The following is a 12,091-nucleotide window of genomic DNA, read 5'->3' on the forward strand; positions in this document are numbered from 1 at the left end:
TGAAAGTTAAGTGCTTTGTTGACGTAGGATTTAGTCTTCTTGTTTTTCAGTTTCTGATCTCAAAAACAGAAATTTCCAAACATCAGCAGCTGTTCAAAAATCATTTTGCAMAATAAATTGTTCACATCAGAAAGGGAAAACAAAGCCAGGGCAYTGCAGAACACAGGCAGATATAGGTGTTAAGTAGTTTAGGTTCTGCAGTTATTCCAAGTTGTCAAAATTTTATTTTCAGAGCAGCTCTACTGATTATCTAAAGACCTTAGAATAATAGAAGTACTATCATTTGGAGCTACTCTTACTCTACAGGACATGTCACCCTCCCTCAGAAGTATCAGTTAATTCTTCTATATAATACTCCTCTATTTTACTGTCTAGTTCTATCTACATTACTAAAACACCAATTACCACAAATGACTTAGGACTGCATAGCCAAGTGTAACACTGTGATTGTGTTTATGCCCTCTTATAGTCTTTACCTTCTTTATTAGATTAGGATGTTAGTATTAGGCTAGTAATTGTAAGTCCCACTCACATTCATTGCTCCAGTAGCACAAAACTTCACAGCAGTAGCTAAATCCTGCTCTGAAGACCTTAGGGTCTCAATAGATAAAGGAGACAAAAACTGCTATTTTCCTGGCATTACAGTTCTCCTGGCTTTAACACAATTTGTTACTTCTACTCTGATTAATTATCACGCACTAGAAAGCAGAAAGTGACTCCTCTCCTGTTTAGACAGTAAGTGGCAGCATTGCAATAGCCTTTGCTTCTCCTTACCTTCTTTTGTCTGTTGAGAAAGGCCTACTTTTCTGCTCAAGCACACAAATCTCCTTCTACTACCATTTCTATGTCTCTAAAATCTAACTATGCACTGAAGCATGATATCATATACTTAGAATAAATAATTTTATGTGACGTGAAATCATGATGAAAAGAAATTTGCAGATTTTGGACCCCTGTTGTGAATGGGAATTGTGTATTTTAAAAAATAATCCAGTTCTGGGGGAGTATTCTGAATCCTTCTCAGCATTTCTAAAATGTGTATCCTGAGCAATTTAAAACAGGTATAGTGACAGCTGGTTCTTTTTTTTCTTTCCTCTAAAGCAGAGAATGTAAAGATGATGTCTTTAATGCAGATTCTTATTTTTGAGCTTTCTGTTTGATACCTTCTAAAAAGTAAGGCTGCAAAATCAGCAACAGATTCTTTTATGTTAATCRTCTTGCCAGTGATATAGGATCAGATTTACTCTGCTGAAAAGGGTTTTTAAAGCAACAGCTGTGATTTTTCCTGGCTTATAATCATCACCAGCAGCAAGGAAACAGCGATCAGGACAGAGGAGACGGATCTGCTGATGAAGCACAAGCCTGCCTAGTGTCCAGCTCCCTTGCTCAGACCCCTGTGTTGGCTCTGCAGTGCTAAAAGGAGTAACATGCATTAAGAATTTAATGTTGTCACTAGCATAAGCATATAGGCCTAAATATGCATTACATGCTATTCAAAGCTCACTGAAGTTAATGGCAGTTTTCCAGTTGTRGAGTGGAACTGAAGAATGGATCTGTTCAGCAAGAAAGGGATTCCCAGGATAATCGCTTTTCTGAGTAGACTTGCTGTGATTAGTTTGCATAGTCTTTGGTTCTTAAGCTGCTTTTACACCATTTGGCTGCTTGCATGCCGTGATGCTGGATGTTACTTGTCATAGGCTGTTGCTTTCATTGGTATGGCATTTATGCAACTGGGCCTTGCAGAGAAATAAGTGTTTTCTCTGTCTCTTGTGGAAGTGTGTCTTTGTACAGACCCTGTTTCTTCATACGAACACAATAAACTGTGTAAGTCAGCTGTTCATTGAAAAATTCTGCTTATTASCAGTCAAGGTTAAGAAGCAAATGAGAAGATTCAATTATTCTTCAGAGTAAAATTGAACATGCTTAGTGACAGAACTCTGGAAACATTTACAAGACAAAACAATAAAATATATAGCAGGTAAAAGACATAACACCATTCCTAACGACCATTCCGGATTCTGCTTTTGGCCCCATAGCTGAAGTTGTGTTCTGGTATCTGTTTCATTGGACAGAATGATACTTCAGAAGATCCCATCTTTCTCATGTTGCTGTCATTAGCTATATTTTTGTTTTACTAGAGTGCATAGATTGCAAGTGAACTATCGAAATGTGTCATCTTACAGCCTCAAAGCATTTCTCCTAAGGAAAAGTTATTTTCCTATTAAGGGGATTCCTTAAATAGATATATTGCCATTAACCATTTACTATCTGTGAAATGCTGAACAGGCTTAATAGATCTCTGAGTCAAATGTGACCCTAAAGTCCCCAGCATAAACTTTGATTTACTTCTTTAAAGAAATAAAATGAATTGTAGTTATACACTTACATAGTAATATATTGCACAGCATGAAATTTTATTGGTGTTCTTATATCRATTTCTCCTTCCAGGTAGCATGACCTCTAACTTGAAACTTTTCATGGCTTTATAATAACTTACATGATATTAAAAAAAATCATTTTTTTACAACATTTCTGAGTATTCATTTTGAGTTGGGCCGTAGCAGCTTAGGTCTGTCTTGGTGCCTGGGCCCCTTTTGTCACATTTAGAACCTAATGATACACTAAGATGATACATTGTGTATCCCAGCAAATTATTCAAAATTCAGTTCCTGTGATATATATGTTTTCTTCTGCAGCAAACCACCCTTAGTACAAATGTTTCCATACATCATCTCTTTAATATACTTTGGCATGCTGGGAGTAAAAGTGCTTTATAAATGTAAACCATTACTATTAAGTATTACTATAGATTTTTTCCTTCATCATTTCCCTGACCTTTAAAGAACATTAATGAGAAGTTTAGTTGTTGTGAGTGTGAGTTGYTTTTAATGAATGTCTTTCATTGAGATTGTATGACTTCTAAGATGAAAACTCTCAAATGTTAATGCATTTGAGGTTTATAATATCTAATGTTAATGTTATAGGACATAGGTCAGAGAAGGGAACAGGGAGTGATTGTACATAATAAATCATCTGCATGTGATTTTGCAGCAACAAAACAAGACAAACTAAGTCCCAGGACATGTCTGCTGAGTTGTGAAGTTATTGTAGAACTTCATCCACTGTTAATAAGGCCTCATTTRAAAAACTGGTAAATTCTTGAAATAGGCTATCATAGAACCAACTTGTAAGGGGCTCAAGAGGATGAATTTTGAGGCTAGATTTGGCCTTTAATGATGCATAGGGAAAAAGAGGAGAGGAACTTCTTACATTTCATACTCTGACGTTAAGCTACAGAGTCTGCCCTATGTCCCTTTGAGACACAAAATAAGATTTTTTTTGCAGGATATTCTTTTTATCTTAGTTTTCCTCTCCTTCCTTCTTTGTTACTGGAAAGGCCAAAGTTTGAGATTATAAYGTTCACACACAGAACAATATGAAAAAACTTAAGCTGGACATATACATTCACAACAATAACGCAGAGAAAATTTCTGTAATGTCACTGTCCATCCTTTGCTCTAAACAACACTTTGCCTGTTAGTAATAATGCAATAAAAGATGAGTTCCAAACTAAGGTACTACGTCAGCTATATAGTAAATCACACATGCTTTTATTTTACGGTCTGGTTTATATTCTGCTTAACTTTATACTGTTCAGTTTCGGGGAGAAATCTGTACACAGGGTGGAGCAAGACTGCAGAAACTAAAAAAAACTCTGAAATTTTTGTTCTTCAAAAACAAATCTAATTTTGAGCTGGACTATTTGAAAGTATCCATGTCTGCAAATGTTTCAAGACCATTAGCTTAAGGTATTATATTTCTTTTTATTGCTAGAAGTTACAGCTTCAGAATACATAATGGGAGCTGTACTTAAAATGGTAATGAAGAATGTGCAAGGGTTATATTATCCAATTAAAGGTATGTGTATCCTGCTAGCATTTAAGAGAACAAACACATAACTCGTTCTCTTAGAAGAGATGCATTTACTTTTGCCTGTGCTCTCAAGCTCACAGAAGCAAAGGTTATGTCGATTTTCCACTCGGCTTCTTATACTCTTCCTGTGGGATAGCTAAATCCTTATACTACAAAGTGCCAAACTCACCCTTATTCAAGTTGTTCTTACAGGATTCCCAGAGGGGCTAGTTGATGGGAGTGAGTGGGGTTATGGCAGCAGAGAATTCAAACTATTTGCTCTTAAATGGGAAAACAGCATCAGCTACCATTGTCATAAGTCTCTTCTGCAAGCTTTATAAAAAATTAGAGATATGTAAATAAGGTACAGGAAATTATTTCCCTTTCCAGAGAAYTAGGCGGCTTGATTACAGCATGCTTTGGTTATTTAATAACATCTGGAGAGGCAATTTCAGCTGCCTTCAAGATAAAAAATAGATAAAAATCTTGGAACATACCATTCATGTGCTAGGAAGACAAGCAAACATTCCAGTGTACAAAGCGGAGAAATAAATAACAACCTTAGATTCATGTTATTTGGCAGAATTTTAGAGTATGTTGCTCCTTGCTACAGGAGAGGACTTTTTTTTTTTTTTTTTTTTTTTTTTTTTTTTTTTTTTTTAAGTAGTTAAGGTATTTTTCACAACCACTGAAATTCTATCATTTAGTAGTAGAACTGCTAGGTAAAACCTTGTGCAGCAGAGCTTCAGAGCTTTCTCCTGTGCAGCTTCTCCTTGAGTATACATTCTTTTCTTCAGCTCTGTTCAGGAAAGACATAAGTGTGTTGAAATTACATACTTACTTCACCAGTCTTTAAAAATGTAGCCCCTGCCCACAGGTTGCATGGGTAGTCAATGGAGAGAAAGAAACACACACATCTGATTTATTATAGATGTGTTTTAGGATGAGATGAATTACCCCCCAGGGCAAAGGGCACTTAGATGACTAATGTAAACATCTGCCGCATAGACATCCTCATTATGGCCAGTGATTCCAACTCGTAGAGCTTTATTTTCTACACTGTCAGAAGCAAAAGTAGAAGTGGAAAGAAAGAAAAGGAAAAGGGAAGGGAAGGGAAGGGAACCCTGAGGTCAGTCATCAGCTTGGGTCCRTCTTTGGAGAAGTCAAGCCTAAGCAGCAGGCATCTGCTCATATGTACCATGTGTTCAATCATGTGCCAGGGAGTAAGCCTGATCAGACTCTTTTCTTGATCTGGTATGGTAAATGAAAGTCCAAAGAAGACTAAAGGTAAAATGAGGTGAGAAATGAATTCTTATGGGTTTTTAGTCATCCTCGTATTGAGGGTTTGCTGGGGGTCCTAAAATACAGTCCCCAATCATTTTGTTTCATTTTTTATTGAAGCATTTTTGGCGTGGGAGCTCATAACAAGTCAGGCAAGCTGGATAGCTTGCCTCTAAGCTTGACTTTCATCTTGCAGTCAATAGGTGATTCCAGAACATCTCAGTGGTGATGGTCTCATCACCATCAGAGAAAACGAAGTTGGAGTCACTCAAATCACATCTTGATTTTACACTTTTAACCCATTACCATTWTATCCATAATAAAATAATTCAGTCCAGGTGTTGGGCTTAGAAACCCAGGCACAAGTGAAATACTTTATTTATTCTTGTGGGAATAACTGATAGACTTCTGAACTATTACTATTAGTTTTGTTGTCTTGTATCAAAGGAATCTACTAATGTCTTATTATTATTTAGGATTTTTTATTAAATATGTAAAATACGCATATTCAAACTATACATTTGAGGTGAATTCAGTAAATTATTAAAACAGTAAATAAAGTGGCTTTTGGATGGTGCAAGGACATTCTGTGGAGTGAAAGAAATAAATTTCTGCAAAACACATACTATGAGCACTTTCCAAATCTAACACTGACGGACAAGCAGCCGTTAGAAGTGTTAGGTTAGGTACACGGTCTTGAATGAATGGCTTTACCCAGCTGTAACTATACACAAATACCTAACAAAGTAGATTATAGTCAATTAGTTTAATTTAATAGGAAGAGCAACAATTTTCTGTATTTTGATGTTGTAATTTCCTTTCCATAAGGTCACTCTCATTTATCTCATTTTTTAGCTGACGAGAGAACTAAATAATCTGCACTCAATTATCGATTCATTCCTACTCAAAACTGAGCATGCATTATTTGTAAAAGGAATTCATAATGTTCTTATTAGTTAGAATYTGAAGAAATGCACTGACTAACTAGTTACCCATAGGAATGGAAGAGTTTGCATTCACTGTAGATACTACAGCTGCTCTCATATGACTTCCTTCTTTGCTACAATAGAAAGTGTTTTGAAACAAATATTTTTAAAGACCTCTTATGCTCTAACCCTTAGCTGTACCACTGCAAAACAAAATGGTGCATAATATATATGAGCTGTTTGTTCACAAAGAATTACTTCGATGAGATTCATTTCATTCATACCTTCAGATATCTGAGGTATACATTTACCTCCGAGCTAGTCACCACAGGTTCCTTTTGCAGGCAAAGAGGAGAAGTCATTTCCAGAACATGATTCACCTCAGCACAAACATGCACGTGAGGTCAGCTCAAACAAACCGCAAAAGTGTTGATTTCTCTTCATTGATGGTGAAGTGAACTAAGCCTGACTAGTCTGAGGGTAGATACTCAAATTACAGATGTCTATAATGGAGTAGAATGAATCTGGGCAGGTCCTGGCTTGTCTTTGAGAGTCTGAAATATCTATCATCTGCCATTGTGTTTGTTTTGCAGTGATTTCATTAAGTTTAGAGCATAGTAAAGCCTTTTTAGTAAGTCAGTGGACCTCCAGGATATATGTGAAAAGAAGGAATATCTTTCAAGGGTATATAGGGAGGAAAAGGAGTAATAAAGGATGGACATATTGCAACTCCAGCTGTCACTGTTAACATATACACACATTAGCATCCTACTGCATTTGCCACGCTTTTCTGTCCTACATCCATCATCCTCTGCTACTACCTTCAAGTTATTCCAACAGAGCAAAATACATTCATCCTTCTGCTTTTTGGTTACTGACAAAGAGCAATGTACAAAGTTCTGCTTTACAAAACAGTGCAAATTGTGTCCCTATTTTTGCTTAGRCATTCTTTAGGAGACTTATTTTTTCCTGAGATTGCCTGTCTGAGGAAGATATATCTACATTACAAGCTAGTTCTTTTTGATGTGTTTTTCTGCCTCATTGATTTTTCAATGGAGTGCATGCACTGCTCCAAGGAATGAACCTTGTCCCCAGAGTAATTGGGGCAATACCTCAGTATTTTCCTAGTACTRGCTAGTTTGCTAGCTGCTAACTGTTTTTCAAATCCTTAGAGTCTGAAAGCAAAGGTTTTAGGGACCTTTCTGATCATTGACTAGCTAGCATCCTGAGCTGCATAATCTATATTATTTTATCATGTAACTGTGTTCAGTGTGGGGCCTTTATTTGGTGGACTTGTGCTTCTATTATAATTGAAATTTAGAACTTTTTTTTTTTGCCTATGGATTTGCTAAGTCTTTTTAAGTGTGGCAAGCTTCCAAAATAGCATGTTTATCTAACGCTATCAAGACTACACCCTATTTTCCAACTATATCACATTAAGTGAATTGAAGTTAAGCATTCAAATTGATTAAAGCACGACATGCATTTCTGTGCTGGAAGAATTACCCAGTCTGAATCAGAGATTTCCATCACAAACAAAATACAATCTCTAAGTAAATTCAGATACATCCTTTACGTACTCACCTTTATAAGGCTCTGTCAGCCCCAGGCTTGCAGTGGTCTTTGTCTGTTATAAAAAGTCAGATTTAAAAATATGCTGTGCAAGAGAAGTATATCATTCACCAATTAATAAGTTATTCCACATTGCTTAGTGATCTTATATGCTGGAAAAAGTCCGGTTACACTGAGACACAGAAGATGCTGATTGTATTATAACACCCTGTCTGGGAGCACCTTCCAGCAATTCAGAATTCACTCCTCAAGGATTTCACTGTCCTAAAGGACTGCAATGCAGTAACTCCCATGCAGTTTGGTTAATTATCACTGCCTATTTCTTCAGCAGAAATGTAAGGAGACAAAGTGGGAAAGCAGCYGCCGTTTCCTGTATTTGATAAATAATTGAAAGCTTCCCTTTGCCCGCATTATCACTCTACTCATAGTATCACAGCTGTTCTTAGGATTGCCTGACTTCAAACAGGGATCTTAAAGGGAAGTCAGTACAGGTAACTAAAAATGTCAGCCCTTTCTGTCAAAGGGATATAATTTTCAATGGAAAAACAGAATTTAATATAAGCAGGTGTTGAGTATCCCTAGAGAACATATTTCTGCTGAAATGCTCTTTTTGTGATTTTGAAAGTATAAACTTCATGTTTGCTTCTAGAAACATAAACATCTTTTATTTTTCAATTCATTTTTGATGGAGTAAGGGAGGAAAGGTTCATGATTGTTTATTTTCAAATGAATAAGGGGAAAAGTAAGAATCGACTGTGCTAATTGCTGTGTCTAAACAATTCACAAACATTTACAAAACAAATGTCTCCATAATTGTATTACAAGAGGACTGTGAGATTTCCTGTCCTGTTAAGTCAAGAATGCAAAAGAAAGCCTTAACAGTTATATGTAACTAAGCATCATCTACTATTTTGGCTCCAGACTCCTGTTACACTGTTATTACCTATTGCATATTAATGTAGRCTCTTCCAGTTGTCCTCATTCTTATAGAAAGGAGTTTGGTTACTGCACAGCAACACCCTTATTGATCTTACTGTACTATCTTGCTTTCCTTGTGTCCTTTGTTCATAAAGTCTTTCTACACATTATAAAGATTAAGATATATGAATCTGCCTTCAGCAGACCTTCCTTCAGCATTTTGCCTCCTGAGGAACTCATGTTCACCCACTAGACCTTCAGCCTTTATGTCTCACTTCATCAGGGTTCATAATTCAAAACCTCAGGCTCTGGTCTCCATGTATTTGCAGAAAGTGCATCTGGACGCAGTATTGTCCAAAGTTTCTAGACCTACAGTCTGATACTTTCTCTCAGGCTGTTAGCCTGTGAAAAAAAGAGTTTTGTTACTAAATATAAACTTACATTCATTTCTTTATGAAACTGWTTAGTGCCCAGGGAAACTTCTGGTTTGTTTATTTCACTTACACTATCTTTTTATTTACCAGTCACCACATGTCCTAAACCAGAATCACCATTAAAATTCCTTTGAGATGTGATTACAAGTACTTAATCAAGYTGATTATGGGTAAAACTGAGGACTTCTGTTTGTGAGTATTGGATGCTATATCTAGCTTTCTTTAGATTCTTACACACATATTTCAGACATAAATAGTGATTTTATTTTCCTTATATCTGGGGCTTGACTTGGTTAATTTAAAGAGTCTGCTTTTCAAAAAGTAGAGGCTATCTCTATCAAAAAATGAGACTTGTTATCATTGAGTGGCTTTTGGAGACATGGGCATTAGTGATTGTATATTTTGTCACACTTTTCAACAAGGCAAATGAAATCTAAATTCATGTCTTCCCATATTTACTATAAATACACTTGCTTGCTGAGAAACATCCTGTGAGAACATAGCAACAGAGAATTCTCTGCTTGAGAGCTAAAAAAATGAGGCCAATTTCAAAGACTCTTTTCCTGGAAAAAAAAAAAGATTAGCTTGGGAAAATGTGACAGTTTGTCACAGGTTTAACTAATTAGAAGAATTAAATCACTGACTAGATCCTTGGCTAGGGGTTAAAGTTTTATAGATGATTGTAGACATCTACATTTGCTACATCAAATGGTGCACTCTGATTCTTTCACAGAGATCAATAGCACATGGATAAACCAATAGGTGGTACAATGGAAAAGACAGAAAAGGAGTTTACATAATTTGTTGGAAATTTAAAAAGTTAACCAACATATTTTGTTGTGGGGTGGAGAATGCCCCTGAATAAATTCAAGAGTTTCCATATAATTCTCTGATTTTGTTACTCATCCTCCCACATTTCTCTTTCCTTCCTCACTTCTGTCACAGCTGTATTTTAAATACTGTGGGCCTGATTCAACATTCCCTTGCTCCAGTTTCACTGTAATCCATTGGGGTTATGACTTGTTTTGTTTCTTTACTTCAGGTAGCAGTAATGCTATATACAGAGATAGCTAGGTAGAATTTCAGACAGTAATACAGAGTTTGGGAATGGTTCTCCAAGTGAAAAAATAGAATGAAGATTAGAAGTAGAATGAAAGATAGAAGTACATGAAGACCATCCAATCACATAGATAAGTCAACACACTGTGGAGAAATATTTTGTCCAGTTCATTATCTGAAAACCAAAGCATCTGCATACAGAAGTTGTTTCAAGTTGTGCAGTGATGAGATATTACGTGGAAAATAGTATTTACCACTTTGGGAGAATTTTCCTCCAAGTATGCTATTTAGATATTATATCAGTGGCTGTTGCAGGAAGGAGTAAAGTGAATTACATTAATTTCAACACCCATACTACCATTGCATCTATGATATCCTGATGCACTTGTAAGAAAACTCCTCTCTATTTGAGTGAATCATTGTATCTGTTTTGTATTAAAAAGGTGTATAAGAAATAAATAGGTATCTTCAATAATTTTTACTACACTGTCTCATTGAGAACAAATATAATAAGAAAAAATCAACTTGTTCCTTGAAATTGATTYATAATTTACTGTATCTAGTAGAGAAGATCTTTGAAAATTCTCTAAAGTTTCATTGCTCACTTTATGAAAGAGGATCAGGTTGTCAGATCTGTACAGATTTTCAAGAAAATTATGAAAACATGCAGAAGCCAGGAGAATTTTAACTGTTTTTTAATTTTTTTTCACTCTTTTTCTTTTTAGCTTAGCTGCTCAAGAAGGATCACGTAGGTTGCCCAAGACAGTGTCCAGACAGCTTTTGAATCCAAAGTCTCCAAGGATGGAAACTCCACAACCTCTCTGTGCAACCTGTTCCAGTGCTTAACCACCCTCACAGGAAAAAAAAAAAAAAAAAAAAAAAAAAAGTTTTTTTCTCGTATTTAGATGGACCTGTCTGTGTTTCAGTTTCTGCACGTTGCCTCTCATCCTGTCACGTGGGCACCACTCAGAAGAGTCTGATTGGTTAGGCACAATTGCTCCTTTGGTAAGCCATACTGACTACTCTTGATCTCCTCCTTGCCTTTCATGTGCCAGGTATCCATGGTATCCAGGTACCCATGGTATCCAGGTATCCATAGTATCCAGGATGAGCTGTTCCATCACCTTTCCAGGGATCAAGGTGAGGYCTATAGTTACCTGGGTCCTCCCTCTTGCCATTTTTGAAACCTGAAATGACTTCTAAAACTATATGCTAACAGTATTTTGGAGGTAGAATCCAGGTATCTCCAACTGTCAGCAGGCAAAAGAGCTCATGGTGACAGGAATCCCTGAATGTGTGTGATCGACCCGCACAAAGACCTAGAGCCTCTGCCCAGATGCAGTTGTAGGTAAATATACGATGTAGACAAAAAGAGCATATTTCCTACTGTTCACCAAAAGATGGGAGCAGAGAGCTCCTTCCTCTGCAAGAGCTAAAACACAATGTTTACATAACATCCTTAATCATTTTTTTTCGAATATGTCACACAGAACTTTTACAGCGCTGCTTGTCTCAAAGCTTCTTCCTTTCACGGTAAGAAAAACGGATGTGGTTGAGTCTAATCCAAATCACTGTTCTAACTGAAGACAGATTATGTTGCTGCATTAAGTAGAGCTTTGTTTATAGCACAGTTTTTGTATTTTTGTATTTTAAAGGTAGATACAGGATTAGTCTCATCTTTGTGGGCATTCAGAAATTTGAATAACATACTTAAGAGAAGGGCTTAGGTCAATTTTCTTACCACATTTGAGGTGCCCTAAGAACATACAATACATATAAAGTTTCCATACTATCTATGTACAATATATAAAACTGAGGATCAGTCAAGATGAGAAGGTTGTTGAATGAAAAGTACATTGTAAAATACCGATAAAAATTATGACAGGCAACTTGACTTTGAATAGAGTATGAAGTAAATCACATAACTTACTCCCAAACTAAATCAACAAGACCTTTAAAGAGTTTTCCATTTGTCCCACTCTCTCTTAA

General features: G+C 36.3%; 1 long non-coding RNA gene across 1 annotated transcript; it reads right to left on the reverse strand.

The window, feature by feature from the left end:
- Nucleotides 1-4,644: 4,644 nt before the first annotated feature.
- On the reverse strand, nucleotides 4,645-9,001 carry LOC146585424 (uncharacterized). Its single transcript, XR_014898001.1, has 3 exons — nucleotides 8,885-9,001; nucleotides 7,704-7,776; nucleotides 4,645-4,711 (listed from the first exon to the last, which is right to left on the reverse strand). It is a non-coding gene; the product is annotated as an uncharacterized LOC146585424 (long non-coding RNA).
- Nucleotides 9,002-12,091: the final 3,090 nt, after the last annotated feature.

Source organism: Rhea americana, unplaced genomic scaffold (genome assembly GCF_003343005.1).
Source record: "Rhea americana isolate MKP2758 unplaced genomic scaffold, rheAme1 scaffold_80, whole genome shotgun sequence".
Classification (NCBI taxonomy): Eukaryota; Metazoa; Chordata; class Aves; order Rheiformes; family Rheidae; genus Rhea; species Rhea americana.